The following is an 8,617-nucleotide window of genomic DNA, read 5'->3' as shown; positions in this document are numbered from 1 at the left end:
TGCAGGGCTCATGGGGGGTGGGGTACAGGGCTGGTGGAGTTCAGGCTGGTGGATCTGACTCGGCACCACCAAAACCTCAGCTAAGGCTTTTCTGCTTTTTCCTTCTTCTAAATAGTTCTGTCATGAAAACTTTCTTTTGAAGACGAGTTCTGTGGACAGAACAAGGTTAGAAACGCCACCCAACACAGCGGCTTGCGATGCCCGTCACTGTCCTGGAACCAGACAGGTGGAGGAGGGACCTCGGGGCTGGGCCAGGTCAGCTGACTCCAGAGTGGACACCAGGTATGTCCTAAACCTTGGGTGAGGGTGAGCCCTGCCAAACCCTGGGACGCATCCTGGGGGCCAGGGAAGCCGTAACCTTATGCCTTTGTCATGTGCTGCTGAGATGGCACCTCTGGCAAAACGCTGGGCACTGTCTCTTGGGGCGCAGGGAGTTGGGGAGCCTGGGAGCTGTCTCCAGGGGCGCAGGGAGTGGGGGGCCCTGACTGCCCCCCACCTGCCCACCTCCTCCCTAGAGGTTGCATCCAGCCAGTTCAGCTTGGGCACAGAGAGCCTATTAAATCGTGCATCTCTTTGAGGGGAAGTGTCTCTGCCCCATCAGGCCGGCTGGAGGTGGAACGCCGCCCATGCCTCTGGAGCCTGCAGGAGACACAGGACCCACCCATGGTGACTGCCTGGGCTCAGCCTCCTGGGCGTCTCTGTGGGAGACAGAAAAGAGCCCCTGCGGGCACTGGGGGTGTTGCAGCTAAGCTGGAAGCCGAAGTGCAGCAACCTTAATTAGCGGTTTCCCCGGCCTCCACCTCCCAGCGTGGGGAGGTTCATTAACCGGAAGTTTGATGTGGAGGGGCCGAGGGCGCTGGAGGCAGGGATGAGTGAGCTGTCTGCCTAAGCCTGCCTCTCTGAGACCCTCCTCCCTCCATCCCGAGCCAGCGTCCTGCCCAGAGCATTGCCCCGACCACTCCCTTCCCCTCAGGTATGTGGCCTGACAATCCATCGGCCCTCATTTCCAGGCAATGCCCAGGGAGGGGACTCCTGGAAGAAGCCGACCTCTTGACTTAGCTTTTAACGTCCTCTGGTTTGAAGACACGAGACTCTGGATTTGCTCAGTACTTGGGGTTCTCAGGTTTTCTCCAACCTGGTCATCACAGAGTGACCGGCATTGGCCTGGCAATGGTGCCCCCACATGGGAGCGAAAAGGACCAGCCTGAGGTGAGGAGGATGGGTCCTGTGTCCCCACTCTCCCCTGAGCCGGGGCCTTGCAGTGGCCTTGACCTTCAGACCTGGGGTTCTCCCTGGCTGAGACCCCGGCAGTGTCCCTCAGCCCAGCCTGGCCCGTCCAGCCCTGGGGTTCTCCCTGGCCGAGCCCCCGGCCCGTCCAGCCCTGGGGTTCTCCCTGGCCGAGCCCCCGGCCCGTTCAGCCCTCGGCTTGGGCCAGTCACTGAGGGTGGCTTCCCCGGGGCGTCCTGGGCTCCCTTGAAGGAGCTGCTCTCAGTGCGATTCTGCGGATGGATGGGGCTTCTGTGCTGAGCCCTCCACTGTCTTGGGCTCGTCTAATACCACGCTGAGCACTGGGCGTTGTTCGTCCCACTCTACGGATGAGAAAGTCGGGGCTTACGTAGGTGAAGGAAACTGCCTGAGCACCGGAACCTGGGGAGGCGCCGGGGCTGGACCAAGCCTGCTGTGTCCAGCCTGCTGTGGCCGTGGCTGGGCCGAGCCTGCTGTGGCCGTGTTGCTGCACATTAACCAGGCAGGGACTCAGTTAACGGAGGGCTGGGCTGGGGGATCACAAAGAGGGAGGCAGCATGAGGTGCTTGTGGGGGCTCTGGGTTGCACATTCCAGCAGGAGCAGGGGCGACGGCCTGTGTCTCTGAACAGGCTCTTCCAGTGGTGCTGGGCGGGACCCTGGTGTGCCCCTCCCGTGGGCCAGAGAGAGACCCGAGAGCCCAGGCCTGGACTCCTCTCAGGCTGCAGGTGAGAGCCAGGAGGTGGGGCAGGGAGCCAGAGGCAGAGGCAGAGGCGAGGTAGCTCCTCCCGGCTGCACCCCGAGACACTGGAGGAAGCTCTGAGCTCTTCCTGCTTGCCGTCCAGACCAGGCGCTAAAATCAAACACAGAACTGATACTGACCACAAAACCTCTCAGAGCCACTTCACTGGAGAAGACTGGGGTCAGGCAGCTGTGGGCAGCTCACGGCCGGCACGGGGCTTCCCTCTGGGATGTCGGGATTTGATCTCCCTGCGCAGGATTTTCTGTAGGAAAAGTCAGTCCCGTGGGTTCCTCTGTCAGGCTGCGGGGGCCCACGGCCCCCAGCTGTTCCCCGCGTGCATACTTGGAACCATGTCTAAGTCCCTGCCGTCCAGAGGCCTTTTCTCACCACCCACCCTCGTCTTCAGCCCTTCCTGCCTTCAACCATGCCCGAGACTCTGCCCTGGGTGGAGAGTCTACCCTGGGTGGAGGGTCTGCCCTGGGTGGTGGGTCTGGGATGACCAAGGCAGGCGCAGCCCTCCTGGGCCCCGCAGTTGGCTGGGGAGAGTTGGCCAACACTCTCCATGGCGGGGAACAGGAGAGACCCTTCCTGTGAGAGGGGAGCCAGGGAGGACTCTTGGGAAGGGGCCTTTCATTCAAGGCCCGAATGAGAAGCAGCCAGGTGTGCCAGGGCCAGGCAGGTGGGGACGAGTGCGCAGGTGGGGACGAGTGCTCAGCATCTTCTAAAACCAACCACACACCTGCAAGAGAGACCCCTGCGGCCCCCTGGGGTTGAGATGGCACTAGGACAGTATTCCAGTTGCCCCCATCCTTTCCAGAGACCCTCCTGGACCTGAGCTCCGGGATGCAGGAGCTGTGAGTCTGCTTTGCTTTGGTTTTCTGTGGGGCTGGCGGCATGCCCAGAAGACGTTTACTGCATTTAATGAGACTGGGGACAGCACAGTGGCCTCGGGCTCTGAGGTCCCTGCAGACCTGCGTGGCCAGGTCTCAACTTTGATCTCCACACCTCAAAACAAGGGTGTTAACACAGGGTCTCTGTGACCTCTGGCAGCCCCGTTGTTCTGTCCTTGTTCTCACGGGACTCAAAGCCTTACTCCACGAGGTGCCGCTGGGCTCACCTGTCCTGGTGGCTTTCCTGAGCCAGGAATAGAGTCTTCACCTGAACTAATCTGAGGCCACGCCCAGGCCCCTCCGTCGCAGCCCAGGGCCACTCTGAAGTGAGATCTGGCAGCCTGGGGAGGTTCAGGGGCTCACAGGTGGTGGCACCCAGCCCTGCCACACTTCTCCTGGGCCTATGCAGAGGCACGAGCTGTGGTCAGTGCTTGGAGACAGAGCAGCTCCAGGCCACCCGCCCTTCCGGTCTGCAGCATTCCACCTCATACAAGGCCCCAGCGCCACAAGCCCGTTCTCCCCGTTCCTTGGAGCTGACCCTGGAGGCAGCATCTACAGGGGGCGTCCCAGGCAGCCTCTCCGCAGGCACCACGGAAGCACAGAAGAGCTGCGTTGTGCCAGCACAGGGCACGCAGGGACGTCCGGGTGCCCCAGCTGGCAGCCACTCTCCCCACAGGCAGGGTCTAGTGCGTCCATGTGCAATGTCTGTGATTGGGCTTGGTGCTGGGAGCGTAATGAGGAGCCTCCCTGACCTCCCCAGATGCTGTCGCTGATGGGGAAGGACACGTGCCCATCATAACACACACATCACCAGACGTGGGCTTCCAGCGCGGAGGAAGCAAATGAAACGCTGCAAACGAACGTCAGGGTAATTATCCCCACCAGGGCTGGGACGGGGTCCAGGCCTCCCTGAGAACGGGGCAGATGCGTGTCAAGCGCCTAAGAGATGAGGAACTGGGGCAAAGGTGCTGGTGCCACAACAGCCCAGGCACAGAGGAGGCTCGAGGCCGCCCCGCGTCCCCATCTGCTGCGAGGAAGAGAACGATTTGGAGAGGAGCTGAAAGTCAGTGAGTGCAGCCTGTGAGGGGAAGCGCGTTGGTTTAATTCCGGATGGTGAGGAGGCTCGCGGAGCCATCGCAACCATGAATATTCATGAACCGGCAGCCTTGCCCAGGTAGCCGCGCTGGGCTGGCGGCTGCATTGGCTCTGCTCATTTTTGAAACGACACAGCACTTCTGGATTGCAGACGTGATGAGCTATTTGTAGACATGTCCTTGTTGATAAGGAAGCAGCGCTGGTTGACAGAACCCTCCGGCACGGCTGGGGAGGACAGGGCTCTTCTCCCGGGGCTGGGGCGGGGGCAGCCCGAGTCCCCGGGCATTGGGGGCCCGGGTTTGGGGAATGGGGTGTCAAGAAGCTGTGATAGTGGAGGAAGGAGAAGGGCCCTGGGCTCGGTCAGGCGGAACTGGGGCCCTCTCCCCAGCCCTTGGCTCTGTCATCATGGGAGTAACAGAATAATAATGTCACCCCAGACGCTGGTGACAATCCATCTGGTATGACAAATGTTAGAACACGCTGGAAGCTGACAAGGGCTCCGTGCTGCAAACGACCCCTGCCCTCCAAAGCTATGCCCAGAAACCCAAGGCGGGTGGGACCTGAGCTGTCCCTCCTGCTCAGAGTGCAAAGTCCCCATGAGGGCAACCTGGCACTCACCCACCAAGGACCTGTGCCGGCTCACAGGGACCTGTCCCTCTGGGTCCCAATCGATACACTCCTCCGCCTCCTCCCAAAGGCACCTTCACCCAGTCCTGGCTCTGGGCTCCCTGTAGGGGGTCAAGTGTCCAGCGTCTCCTTCCTGTAAGGAAGGAGACCAGGCTGGGGGGGCTTGCTGTGGGCCCCCAGCTGGGGCCAGGGCATGAGGAGACTCTGGCATGGGGCACACTTGTGGCAGTGCTGGCCCCACACCAGGCCAGGAGGGTGGGTGGGGCTGGGAATGAGGAGGGGTTGACTGAGGTGTGGTCTTGGTCTTGCCTTGAGTGCTGGGGAGGGCAGGGCTGAGGAGGGACAGGTGGGAGGAGGCACTGAGTGGAGGAAGAACTGAGCTCCTGGAGAACCGGGTGCGCCACTCAGCAGGTGGGCAGGGTCCCAGACTCGGCACCGATGCTGCCGTGGGAGGGTGGGCCTGGCACCAGGCATTCAGGTGTCCTGCACTCGGTCAAGCGTGAGAGCAGCGCCTGCTTTCCCGACATTACAAAAGGTGCCCGAGGTGCAGGCTGCAAGTTCCCCAAGCAGCCTCAGGAGTCTGCAGCACCCGGTGCTGGGAGGCGGAGCTTCAGGATGCCCAAGGACCCCAGCGGCTGCGGGGATAAAGCCCACCCTCTGCCCCAACTTTCAGAGGAATTTGCTGATGTGAAAATTCAACTGCCTGGCAAAGGAAACCTCTCCCTCTGAAATTAGCCCCTGGGCCTGGGGACCTGAGTTCCCATAACTACAGGCTGAAAAAGGCAATGCTATGGGGGTCCCCACCCCCAGATCCAGGGAAAACAACACGGAGAGACTGAGGCTGCTGATGCGTGGGCCACCGCCCTCTGCACGAGACCCTCCCCGGCAGAAGAGCTGGGCAGGGGATGTTGGGGTAAATGAGCAGAGGCCCTGGGGCCGGGCTCTGGGACAGAGGGCAGGGGTGAGGCCGCCTGTCAGCAGGTGACTGTCACACTCATGCCTGTGAAAAAATGCTCCTGTGCACACACTGTGTTTGTGCATATACAAGCCCTGTGTACACACTCCATGCACACATACACACTGCACACACATGGTGCATTCACACACAGGGCACATCTCAAGCATGTACCACGTGCACACACACACCTTGTATACACATACATCTCATGAAATACAGTCCATGCACACACACGTGTGCACACACACCCTGTGCATGCATCTACAAGCCTGGTGCACCCACATCCTGCACACACATCTCATGCACACACACACTGTGCACACATCTCATGCACACACACATCCCACATACACACACAGGAAAATAATCTGCGCTTTGTGCCTCTGGGCCTGCAGTCATTCTGCTGACTTTGGTGGAGATGCTGAGACTGTCCAGAGCTTCCTCACCTGCTGCAAGACCTCAGCTAGTTCAGGCCCCGGGAGACCCTCTCCACTTGCAGGAGCCAGCAGCCATCCTGGTCCCTTGGCTCATTCTCAGCAGCAGGAAGACACCTGCTGACACAGTTCACTTTGGCTGAGGGGGAGGGAGACCCCATGTTGCTGCCTTTTCCAGCTGGTGTTTGTGGGACATGGGTCCCCAGCAATTGGTCTAGAAGGTCTGGTAGGGAGTGTCCAGTATGGCTGTGTGGCTCCTCAGGGAACCTTTGATCTTAACAAAGTTTGGGTGGTCTCAGCAGGGTGGGGAGGGAAGAAAGCCCACTCAGGGCTCTGGTCCAGGGGTCGCTTCTCTGACAGCTCCCCGCAGTGTTCCCTGGCATGGGGGCCTTCTGGAGTTTGCAGCACCCTCCCTCGGTGAGAGACAGGCCTGCTCGCAAAGCCTCAGAGCTGGGACAAGCAGCCCCGATTTTATGGGTGGGGAGGCTGGGCTAAGACGAGTGGGAGGACTTGCCCAGGGTCCCGAACCTGGAGGGGGCAGAATCAGGCTTAGGCGTGGATCTCCTGACTCGGGGTCCCGTGGCTCACACATACCCCAGAAAGTGGGGGCCCTGATATGTCTGGGGAGGCTGAGGTGGGTGCTGGGTACATGCCCTAGGGAGGAGGGGCAGCCAGAGGGCAGGGTGTGAGGCCCTCACCCTGCATCAGAATCTCATGGGAGCTTCTATGGGCCCAGAGGGGCCAGGCCCCAGGGGTCTCGTGGGCACTGGGGAAAGCCACATCCACAACTGCAGGGTCTTCTCTCTACTGGGGTCCTGGCTGGGGAACACAGGAGAGGGCAAGGTGACAGGGAGGTGAAGGAGGAAGAAGAGAATTTTCCAAGACTCAGCACTCTCCTTGGAGGGGTCACCGGATCTACAGCAAGTCTTGGCGGCCACCTGAGCTCCGTCCGCAGCTCCGGGGCAACATGCAGAGGTGTTCGGCGCCTTCACCCACCCTCCCCACCCCGACCCCAGGGAAACTGTGGCTCTTGTGCCTCCCAGGCGGGAACCATCTTCATCCTTTCTGGACTCAGAGGTGGCCTTGGAAGGGCGCAGGCTGGACATCATTGGCAGGTGGCCAGCTGGCTGGGACAAAGGGCTTTTCTGTGCCAGTGACCTGTCAGGACATAGTTCCTCACAAAGAGCCGAGATGCACTCCCTCTCCAGACGCTTGCCCAGAGCCCACTGCTCAGGGCTGGGAGTGTCCTCTGGATTGGGAGGGGATGCTGCGGGGAGCCTAGGGCTGAGCCCTGAGTGGGATTCCTGGCCTCTGATGCGGCTGTGAGCCGATGGCCCATGCCCCCCGGGGCCTGCCCTCTCCCCTGGCTGCACCACACTGGGCCTGGCCTCCAGCCCTGTCCGGACCCTGAAGCCACTGAACCGTGACCCTCAGATGCTGGCAAGGGCTCCCCTGAGAGTGCAGAAGAATAACTGCTGGATGGCTCCAGCAAGGACCCAGGAGCCTACACGACCTCATCTCCATTCTCACAACGGCCCAGTGACTCAGGGCCGGAACCGTCCCCACAGCTGAGGAAACCAAGGCTCAGAGAAAAAGATGACTTGCCTGAGGTCCCCTGGCAGCAGGAGCAGCCAGAGTTCCAACCCCCAGCTCGCTGCCAACCTTCCCGCTGCGCGGTCTCTGGGCCATCAGTGAGACTTGGAGGCAGACCTGGGTGCCGGATCATTCTCATGCATGGCTGCAGTTCCACTGCGAGGCTGGAGCCTTCCTCTGGAGCGTGCTTAGAGTGAATTAGCTACTCAGCAGAGAGGCAGGGAGTGTGGAGGGAGGGGCAGAAACACAGAGCTATGAAACCGGAGCCAATGGGAGATCAATCGCTGTCTACAAAGAGTCCCCAGGAAGCCCAGGTGTGGCGGGAGCCCCTCAGAGCTTGAGGAACCCCCTCAGAGGGCTCAGGGGAGAGGGGAGTTGCAGACAGCCCCGGCCCTGAGCCGGAGACACCCGGCGAGCCAGGACACCTGTGGCAGCTGCTGGGTCCGGTGGCAGACCCTCAGGCCCGAGCTGCGGACGTCAAGGACGTCCCCACAGGAGGAAATCCACCGTGGCCCCAGGCCCTGACCTTGGCTCGGCTTGGCCTCTGCTTCGTGGCTTTGGTTGGGAAGGTGGGGATCAGCTGCTGGCGTCTTGGTGGGGAGGGGCCTTGGCTTCTGGCGCTGCCGTTCACTCCTTCCCAACAAGGAAAACCTTTGGTGATTTTCAGGTTGTGATGCTTGGAAGGAATTAGGCCTCTCAACCAACCTTTCTGTCTCCCATTATCACCTCCATCTCCCACTGTCACCCCAGCAGCTGTGCCCTACAGCTTTTCAGCCAACGCAGCTCCAGCCGGGGCCCAGGATGAGAGCAGCTGCAGGTGGGGAGAGGGGCGTGAGAACGGTTGCCCCTTTGGCAATCCGGGCCCAGTTCCCATGTTTCTCCTACACTTAACGGTCTTCAAAACCTGGGCTGAATAAAATGGACAGACAGGGCTCCAAGATCTCCTCTCTCAGCCCGAGGAAAAGCACTGTCTGTTCCCTGCAGGGCAGAGCACCAGGAGAGGGCAGGGAGGGCAGGGAGCACCAGGAGAGGGCA

At 61.0% G+C, this 8,617-nt stretch overlaps 1 protein-coding gene across 1 annotated transcript in view; it reads left to right on the top strand.

The window, feature by feature from the left end:
- The first annotated feature begins 1,643 nt into the window (after positions 1–1,643).
- The window catches only part of CHRNA4 (cholinergic receptor nicotinic alpha 4 subunit), a 30,780-nt gene continuing 23,806 nt past the window's right edge, over positions 1,644–8,617 (top strand). The window contains exon 1 of the mRNA XM_023183265.1: positions 1,644–1,747. The gene's annotated coding sequence lies outside the window, so the exon portion shown is untranslated. The remainder of the gene's footprint in view (positions 1,748–8,617) is intronic.

The sequence above is a fragment of the Piliocolobus tephrosceles genome, chromosome 20 (assembly GCF_002776525.5).
Source record: "Piliocolobus tephrosceles isolate RC106 chromosome 20, ASM277652v3, whole genome shotgun sequence".
Lineage (NCBI taxonomy): Eukaryota > Metazoa > Chordata > Mammalia > Primates > Cercopithecidae > Piliocolobus > Piliocolobus tephrosceles.
This window is presented reverse-complemented; position numbering and strand designations above follow the sequence as displayed.